Source organism: Microcaecilia unicolor, chromosome 10 (assembly GCF_901765095.1).
Source record: "Microcaecilia unicolor chromosome 10, aMicUni1.1, whole genome shotgun sequence".
Classification (NCBI taxonomy): Eukaryota; Metazoa; Chordata; class Amphibia; order Gymnophiona; family Siphonopidae; genus Microcaecilia; species Microcaecilia unicolor.
Window position 1 is genome coordinate 156,037,566 of NC_044040.1, and position 9,137 is coordinate 156,046,702.

Consider the following 9,137-nt stretch of genomic DNA (forward strand, 5'->3'; position numbering starts at 1 on the left):
ATAAATTCCATTGCAGTAGTCTACATGGCTTAGCACCATTGTATCAAGTTGCAAAATGTTTCCCTCGGGAAAAATTGTTTCAAGCGTTTGAGTTTCCACATTGAGTGGAACATTTTCTTTGTTGTGGATGCCACTTGGCTCTCTAGTGTTAAGTTGCAGTCTATTGTAACGCCGAGGATTTTCAGGCTGTCTGATATAGGAAGGGTGTAATCTGGGGTGTTGATACTTGTGGGGTTGTCGGCGCTGTGTTGGGATGAGAGGATGAGGCAATGAGTTTTTTCTTTATTGAGTTTTAGTTGAAATGCATTTGCCCATGAATCCATGATGTTTAGGCTGAGCTTGATTTCGTTGGTGATTTCTGTCAGTTTGGTATTGTACGGAATGTATATTATGACGTCGTCTGCATATATGGAAGGGTTAAGGCCTTGGTTGGATAAGGTCTTGGCTAGTGGGGTCATCATTAGGTTGAAGAGTATCGGTGATAGCAGTGATCCTTGTGGTACTCCACAGTCTGCTTTCCACGGTGGTGATATGTTTGAGTTTGATTTTGGGGAAGAATAACCCATATCAGTTACCTGATGCTAGGATCCACCTTGAGGGTCAGCATCCAAGAAAAAGATCTAGGTGTAGTTGTAGACAATACACTGTAATCTTCTGCCCAGTGTGTGGTGGCGGCGAAAAAAGCATACAGAATTCCAGGAATTATTAGGAAAGGGATGGTAAATAAGACCAAGAATACTATAATGCCTCTGTATCGCTCCATGGTGCAACCTCACCTTGCATATTGCATTCATTTCTGGTCATTGTGTCTCAAAAAACATACACAGGAGTTAGAAATGGTTCAAAGAAGAGTGAGCAAAATGATAAAGAAGATGGAACTCCTGTCATATGAGGAAAAGATAAAGAAGTTAGGGCTAGCCTCTTCAGCTTGGAAAAGAAACAGCTGAAAGAAGCTATGATTGAAGTGTAGAACAAGTAGAAGTGAATCGATTTTTTACTCTTTCAAAAAGTACAAAGACTAGGGGACGCTCAATGAAGTTACATGGAGATACTTTTAAAATAAATAGGAGAAAATATTTTTGCCATTCAATGAGTAGTTAAGCTCTGGAACTCAATGCCAGAGGATGTGATAACAGCAGTTAGCGTATCTGGGTTTAAAAAAGGTTTAGACAGGTTCCTGGAGGAAAAGTCCATAGTCTGCTATTGAGACAGACTTGGGAAGCCACTGCTTGCCCTGGGATTGGTAACATGGAATGTTGGTACCATTTGGATTTCTGCCATGTACTTGTGACCTGGATTGGCCACTGTTGGATCAGGATACTGACTAACTATGGCTATTCTTATGTTCTTATGTAAGTCCTCAGTCAAGAATTTGCAATATAGTTGCAAATGTGATTAGCACATCATTGAAAGAAGTTTACACATAGGTGTGGCTTTTATAGAAATCTGTTTATATTTTTAAAGAATTTTTAATTGCTTCATGCATTTTATTGTCCCAAGAACACATTTTACAAGCTGAGACAATTGAACAGTTTAACTCATTCTTGTGCAATAAATATAGATTGAGCAGAAAGTTTGTACAATCTCTTCCTGTGTATCACCTGCAAGGGGTTAAAATGCATACTCTTAATAGCCATGCTGCTAAATTTTAAATGACTGCAGCACTTTAGATCAATGTGTATCACAATTTAGGGAAAACCATCATTTAACCACTGTGACCAACAGCAATTTAGTTATTGGAAGCTAAACTGTGATAGCACGGAAGCCACAAGGGGGCATTACACTTACCCCTTATAGGCTAGATTCTATACATTTAGGCACAGTTTATAGAATACACCTAAATCTATGCATAGCTCATAGAATATGGCCAACACCCACTTTCTGCGACTATATTTAACCATGGCCATTTACGCCAGTGAAAACCTAGTGGATAAAAAACAACAAAGCAGTGGAATCAAATGCATTTATTGGAACAATACCCGACATGGCCATGTTTCGCCCTCAGGCTGCGTCAGGGGTACAAACTATCAAAAGTGTATGTAAATATATCATACACACTAGTAGTTCCAAAAATCTAGTTCCATTTATCTGCTACTTCCAACTGAACTGATATGCAGTTGGAAGTAGCAGATAAATGGAACTAGATTTTTGGAACTACTAGTGTGTATGATATATTTACATACACTTTTGATAGTTTGTACCCCTGACGCAGCCTGAGGGCGAAACGTGGCCACGTCGGGTATTGTTCCAATAAATGCATTTGATTCCACTGCTTTGTTGTTTTTTATCTACTGTTTTGTAAGCAGTTGTGTGCCTTTTTGTTTTTTTTGTAGTGAAAACCTAGTGTAAATGCTGACCCCTAAATTACACATGGATCAGGCATATTATATAACAGTGTGTGTAAATTCTAGGAACATCCACGACTCATCCGTGTCCACTCTTCCTTTTCAGATCTGTGTCTTAGAATTTAATTGCATCATTTTATAGAATACTAGTAAAAAAGGCCCGTTTCCGAAACCAATGAAACGGGCGCTAGCATGTGGTTTTTGTGTGTGTGTGTGTGTGTATGTGTCACAGAGTTATTTTGTGTGTGTGTGTGTGTGTGTGAGTGTGTGAGGGTGCGGTGTGTGTGCAGGTTGTTGATGTGTGTCTTTTTTTGTTTTGTTTTTTGCTTGGGGGTTGGGGGATGTGCTGTGCTGTGCTGGCAAAGTGGGTTGGATTGGTGTGTGGCTTTGAGGGTGTGTTTCTGTTGTATTGTGTGTGTGTGGTTTTGTCTGTCAATGAGGTTTGTGGAGGGGGGTCTTTCTGTTGGTGAAATGTAAATGTGGTTGTAGGGGGGTCAGTCTTTGTTGAGTGTTGTTTTTTTTTTCCATGTTTTTTTTTTGTGTTGTGCTGAGGCAGCAGTGTTGTTTTAGATGGGCGGAAGGTTGAGGAGCACGTTCTTTGTCTGTCGGTATTTTTTGGCCATTTCAGGGCTGCTGTAGGGGAATGCTGGAAGAGAAATGTGCTGTTGGAAGCAGCGCCATCTTTTTCCATTGGGCTGGGGTTCTGGGCATCCTGGAGGTGGGTGACAGCTTGCCTGAGGACGGGGATGGTTGTTTTAAGTTGGCGGAAGGGAGAAGAGCACGGTCTCGGGCCGTCGGGGGGTGACCCATTTCATGCCGGCTGCAGGGGAATGCTGGAACATTTATGCACTGCAGGAATCAGCGCCGTCTTTTTCCGGGTGCTCGGGGAATCCCCGAGGTGGGAGACAGCTTGCCTGAGGCTGGGGATGGTTGGGCACGTCCTTGGCCGCTTCGGCAAAAGGGGAAGAGGAAGGGGGTGGGGAGTTACCTGCAGCCGCCTGAGAAACCATGTATTCTTTGTTTGTTTTGTATTATTAGTTTGCATTTCTGTTGAAGAAAGAGTGGATGCCTTTCGAATGATGGAGGTGGTGTGTCGGTGTGCGGTTGTTTCGTTAGTTTTGCAGCCAGTCTCCAGCGATTCCTAGGCAGGGAAGGAGTACTCCTCCCCCTTCCTTGGTCGCTGTTTGCTGCTGGCTGGGTCGCGGGTAATCCTTCCAGCCAGTGGCGTAGCCAGACTGCCAATTTTGGATGGGCCTGAACCTAAAGTGGGTGGGCACAAAATTTTCTCTCTATTCCCCCTTCCCCAGCAAAATTTAGTCACACTAATCAGATGCATTTGTCACATAGGGGTAAAGTGCTGCTTTTCAGTGTATCAGGTTTCAGAAAATTTATTTAAAAGCCTAACACCCTTTTCAATGAGCTTTCAGAGGCCAAAACCTCCTGCCTCAGGTCAGCATAACGCTGTTATGGTATCCTCTCCTGACCTAAGGAAGGAAGTATTGGTCTCTGAAACTTTATTAACACAGGTACCATATTACTTTATCCTAAATTAAAATAAAATTATTTTCTTTACCTTTGTTGTATGGCCATTTACTTTTTCTCACTGTGTTGCTCCCAGTCTCTAGATTCTGCTTTCCTTTGTCTTTCTCTTGCCAGGGTTTCCTGTCCATTCACCACCTATGGCTTTTCATCTTTTCCTCACCATTGTTCTCCACATGCCCCTTCCTCTTATTCTCCAGTCTTTCCCTACTCTGTCCTCTCCCTCTTTCTATCCAGCAGCTCCCCTCTTTCTTTTGCATCCAGCGTCTCCTTTTTCTCCCTACCCTTCCATCCAGTGTCTTCCCTCTTTCTCTCCTCATCCTTCCACCCATCTACCCTCTCTCCTGATACTTCCATCTAGTGTCTCTATCTCTCTACCCTTTTCTGTTCAGTCTCCCCTCTCTCTCTCTCTCCACATCCTTCCAGTCTCTCCCCTTTCTCTCTGCATCCTTCCATCCATCTCCCCTCTTTCTCTCCCTATCCTCCCATGTCCAGCGGCTCTCTCCCTTCCCTCCTGTCCCTTCTTCCTCTCCCTCCCATGTCCCAGCGGCTCTCTCCCTTCCCTCCTGTCCATTCTTCCTCTCCCTCCCATGTCCCAGCGGCTCTCTCCCTTCCCTCCAGTCCCTTCTTCCTCTCCCTCCCATGTCCCAGAGGCTCTCTCCCTTCCCTCCAGTCCCTTCTTCCTCTCCCTCCCATATCCAGTAGCTCTCTCCCTTCCCTCCAGTCCCTTCTTCCTCTCCCTCCCATGTCCCAGCGGCTCTCTCCCTTCCCTCCAGTCCCTTCTTCCTCTCACTCCCATGTCCCAGAAGCTCTCTCCCTTCCTCCTCTCCCTCCCATGTCCCAGCAGCTCTCTCCCTTTCCTCCAGTCCCTTCTTCCTCTCCCTCCCATATCCAGTAGCTCTCTCCCTTCCCTCCAGTCCCTTCTTCCTCTCCCTCCCATGTCCCAGCAACTCTCTCCCTTCCTTCCAGTCCCTTCTTCCTCTCCCTCCCATGTCCCAGCAACTCTCTCCCTTCCCTCCAGCCCCTTCCTCCTCTCCCTCCCATGTCCCAGCAGCTCAGCCATTTTTCCTCCAGGTCCGCCCATCCGCATCCTTCGCGCTGTCTCTATCCCTTTTGTCCCACGGAGGCAGCGCTTCCTTCCTGCCCTGTCTTCTCCCGAAGCTCCGCTGCATCGGTCCCTCCCTGCAAGTAGAATCCTCCTTCGCCGGTCGCGCAGCTTCGCTCCTCCCCCTGCCACGTTCATCCAGCCCTAAACAGGAAGTGCATCACAGAGGGCCAGATAGACGCGGCAGGGGGAGGAGCGTAGCTGCGCGACCGGCGAAGGAGGATTCTACTTGCAGGGAGGGAGTCGGGACCGATGCAGCCGAGCTTCGGGAGAAGACAGGGCAGGAAGGAAGCGCTGCCTCCGTGGGACAAAAGGGAGATAGCAATGCGGATGGGCGGGCCTGGAGGGAAAATGGGTGGGCTGCTGGGACATGGGAGGGAGAGGAAGAAGGGACTGGAGGGAAGGGAGAGAGCTACTGGATATGGGAGGGAGAGGCCCACCCAGGCCCACCCGTGGCTACGCCCCTGCTTCCAGCTGGGCCGCAGCTTGTCCCAGATGGTGATGGGCACGTTGTTTTCCGGCTCCTCTGACTCCATGTCAAGCGATCCCAAATATAGTCTGTGCTATAGGCTCTCTGGCACTCTTCAGTACTGGCATTAGGCATTTAAAAATTTCTCCCCCCCCCCTCCCCCGGTCTATTTTTGCACATACCCACAGCAGGAATATTCTTCTCTCGTTCCAGCGGTGGTTCTGTGCTCTCCGTGCTGCACACATAATGAGCCATTCTGCTGGGGAATGCTCCTCCCTTATTGTCACGTAGTTTCCTCTGATTGGTCCGTCTTACGTTGCCTAGTGTTGCCTGGGAACAGTGTTGTGATGGTCCTTTGTGTTTCAGAATGTTGAGGGTGTTTTTTCTGATTGGTCCGTCATGCGAGGGTGGGGCAGAGAGACATGGTCAGTGTTGTGGCTTCACCACCATGAATCCATGAACCCTTCAGTGAGTGACTGAGTGACTTCAGAACGTTGAGGGTGAGTTTTATTATAGTAGATGCTTAGATATTTGTACGTATAAATTCTAATTAATGCCAATTAGAGTCTATAATTGCTTGTTAAGTTCAATTATCAGAGCTGATTTGCGTAAGCTAATTAAGTTGCGCATGCAAATCCAGAATATGACCGGATTTGCACACACAAATCAAGTCGCACTATATAGAATCTGAGGGTATACACCTTCCCATGCTTTTCTCTTCTGAACATCACCTCTCCATTCCCCCAATCTGCTGCTCTCTATGTGAGTCCATCAGTCATTCAACTTTTTTTCTATATTGTTCCCTCCCTCTGGAATCTTCTACTCTTGTCTCTTTGAACAAAACAGTCCTACCTAAAATGTAGGTCCTTTTGTGAAGGCTCAACGTTTAACTTTGACCTTCTATGACATGATGTAGAGATGAATGTCTTGGTAGGCGGCGATGGCAGTAAGCTTTCTTCCTTCTTTTTTTTCTTCCTGGTCTCTTGCTCTTGGTTACTTTATTCTCTTTTCAGATTTCCTGTCAGTACACTGTAATTGTTTACCATTTCTAAAGATACTATTGTTTACCATTTCTAAAGATACTAATTTAGGGTCCTTTTACTAAGCAGCACCAAAATGTGGCCTGTGGTATGACTAGCGCATGGTTTCCCCATGTGCTAAGGCTAGTTTTAATGTGGCAGTAAAATGGCCTCATTTTCTATTTTCTCCATTAGTGGCCACACACTAATTCCCCAATCAGTGCGTGGCCATTAGTGTGGCAGCCCTTACCACCACCTATTTACTAGACAGTAAGGGCTTACGCGCTAACCACGTGCTAATTGGTTAGCATGCAGTGATGCAGCTGCACTAACTGATTAGCGATGGGCATGCCTACACCCCAAAACATGGTCCCAGCGCTAAAAAATATTTTCTATTTCTAGCACATGAGTAGCACATGCTGAACACAAAATATCACAGGACTGCTCCACGCTAGTGGATTTTAACCTGCAGTGAGCATGCATTAGTACTTACCACAGCTTAATAAAAAAAACCCTTAGATTGTTAACTGCTTTGATTTTTTATGATTGAAAGGTGGTATATATCACATACCTAATAAACATAAATATATTCATCTCTCCTCTTTTCTCCCAATATTCACTTTCTCTTGCACTGTCCCACTCAAACATTCTTCTCTTCTCATCCTCCTTTTGTCATTTTTCTCCTTTCCCTTCCCACAAATTACTAACAGGAGTCACAGATGAGTTAGTTTATGGTTTATAGTTTATTCTGAGCTTTATATACTGCCTTTAATATATTATATAACAAAGCGGTGGAAAATCAGTTAATAATTACCAAAAGGAGCACCAAAATTATTAAAGGGCAGGAAAGAACTTAAACCAAACAAAATAAAATAGACTAAACAAAATAAAATGTAATTAAAAGCAACATAAAATATAATTAATAAATGCTGGGCCATTGCAGGTATCACTCCCCCTGAGCACTGTCTTAAGAAACATTAGGAAAAAAGTTGTTGAAATAAATATATTTTGAGTAGAGATTTAAACTTTACAAAAACCAGCTCTGTTCTAAGATCTTGAGGCAATGAATTCCACAAGTGAGGAACTAAAAAGTAGAAAGCACAACTATACTTTCTAAATGGACAAGAGATGGTCCAGGTAGAGAGAGTAACACTTCATTTGAAGATCAAAGATGGCAAGCAGGTTTATAATGGCAGATATGTGATGACAGCTTCAGCGTATAATGATTTATGAATTAACGTAAGCATTTTAAATTGGATCCGATGATGTACAAGTAACCAATGATGTCGCATAAATAACGGAGAAACATGGTCATATTTTCAAGCATGACAGAGGACTTTAATTGTTGTATTTTGTACAGTTTGAATTCTCCTGAGGGATATTTGGGGCAAACCTGCAAGTACCAAATTATAATCGTCTGGTCTTGAAAGTACAAGTACACATAAAATTATTTGCTAAGCAGAGTACATAAGTACATAAGTATTGCCATACTGGAACAGACAAAAGGTCCATCAAGCCCAGCATCCTGTTTCCAACAGCCAATCCAGGTCACAAATAACAGGCAAGAGAGGGTTAGAAAGTTATGTACTGATCTAAATTAGCATAATATAAGAAAACATCTCTTAACAACTGAGATAATATGGAAATGATGAAATGCTTACTAAAATGCGCTAGCGTTTTTAGCGCGTGCTAATGCTAGAGAGACCCATAGGAATATATGTGTGTGGAGGAGTAGCCTAGTGGTTAGTGCAATGGACTTTGATCCTGGGGAACTGAGTTCAATTTCCACTGCAGCTCTTTGTGACTCTGAGCAAGTCACTTAACCCTCCATTGCCCCTGATACAAAATAAGTACCTGAATATATGTAAACTGCTTTGAATGTAGTTGCAAAAACCTCAGAAAGGCGGTATATCAAGTCCTATTTCCCTTTCCCCTCTAGCGTTAGCACATGCTAATTTTTTGTTGTGTGCTAAAAATAGTAGCGCGCCTACAGCATGGCTTAGTAAACAGGACCCTAAGTGAGTTTCAAGAAATACAACTAATGCTTCAGTTTACTAAGCAGCGCTCACGGCTGTCCATGTGCTCGTGCCAACAAAGTCCATTCACTTTGAATGGGCCTTGTTGGCACTAGTGCATGGACAGCCGCTAGCGTTGCTGCTTAAACAGATCCCTAAATATTTTAAAAGATTGACAACTGGTGTTGTTCAAATTATTAAGGGGTCCATTTACAAAGCTGCAGCAAAAAGGGACTGTGCTGGTATTGCGCATGTTTTTGACACATGTGGATGCCCCCTTTTACCGCAACAGATAAAATGTAGGTCTTTGGGTTTTTTTTCAAGAAATGGCTGTGCGGCAAGTGAAGCACTTACTGCGGGACCATTTTAGGGTAGGGGGAGCACTTACCGTCACACATCAGTGCTACAAAAATTTAAATATTTTTGCAGCGCTGGAAACTGCGCTCGCTGGGGGAGGGAACTACTGCCGGGCTGCTGCGGTACTTCCCTTTTAGCAAGTGGTAAGCTTGCATTGGCTTACTGCCGTTTTGTAAAAGGGCTCCTAAGTCACAGTACTTAAGATAAAGTAAAAATAAATGCATGTTTTAATACTTAGTAAACATAAAAGTATAGTGAAGAACACATTAACATTTTTACTTAAATGAA